This window comes from Schistocerca gregaria, chromosome 6, assembly GCF_023897955.1.
Source record: "Schistocerca gregaria isolate iqSchGreg1 chromosome 6, iqSchGreg1.2, whole genome shotgun sequence".
Taxonomy (NCBI): domain Eukaryota; kingdom Metazoa; phylum Arthropoda; class Insecta; order Orthoptera; family Acrididae; genus Schistocerca; species Schistocerca gregaria.
This window is the reverse complement of record NC_064925.1, coordinates 529,859,629-529,860,396: the sequence shown is the minus strand read 5'-3', so window position 1 is coordinate 529,860,396 and position 768 is coordinate 529,859,629.

Below are 768 nucleotides of genomic sequence, written 5' to 3'. Positions count from 1 at the left end.
AGCGAATGAAAATAGTCATAGTAGGCTAATTTACTGCTATGTTTATCACCAAAATTTGTAATAATCATAATAGCATAAGCAGCTGAACCTAACCGTTTCAGCATATTATGAATGTGTGTCTTCCAATTCAATTTATCATCAGTTCACACACTCAGAAATTTTGAATAATCTGCCTGGGTAACAGATTTATGTTCATAGTCTATATTTATAAGTGGTGTTATGCCATTTATTGTACAGAATTGTATAAACCGTACTTTCTCAATATTTCGTGAGAGTCCATTTGCATAGAACCACTTACTAATTTTCTGAAAGACATTATTTACAATCTTCTCAGCTGATTCTTGTTTGTTGGGTGTGGTTACTATACTTGTAACATCAGCATAAAATCTGGATTTGCGTCTTCATGAATATAAAGTGGAAAGTCATTAATATATATTAAGAACAATAAGGGACCCAAGACTGATCCCTGTGAGACACCATTCTTGATACCTCCCTAGTTAGAGGACTCTGCTGATTTTTGTAGAATATCTGTGCAGTTAATTTCAACATTCTTACAGTTTAATATGAATCAAACCGTTTGTGCATTGTCCCACGCATACCACAATACTTAAGCTTAGGTAGAAATATTTCATGATTCACACAATCAAAAGCCTTTGAGAGATCACAAGAAATCCCAATGGGTAACGTTCGGTTATTCGATGCATTTGATGTTTGATCAGTGAAAGCATATAAAGTTGAAATATTTTTGTGTCCGAAAAATTTCCCTGT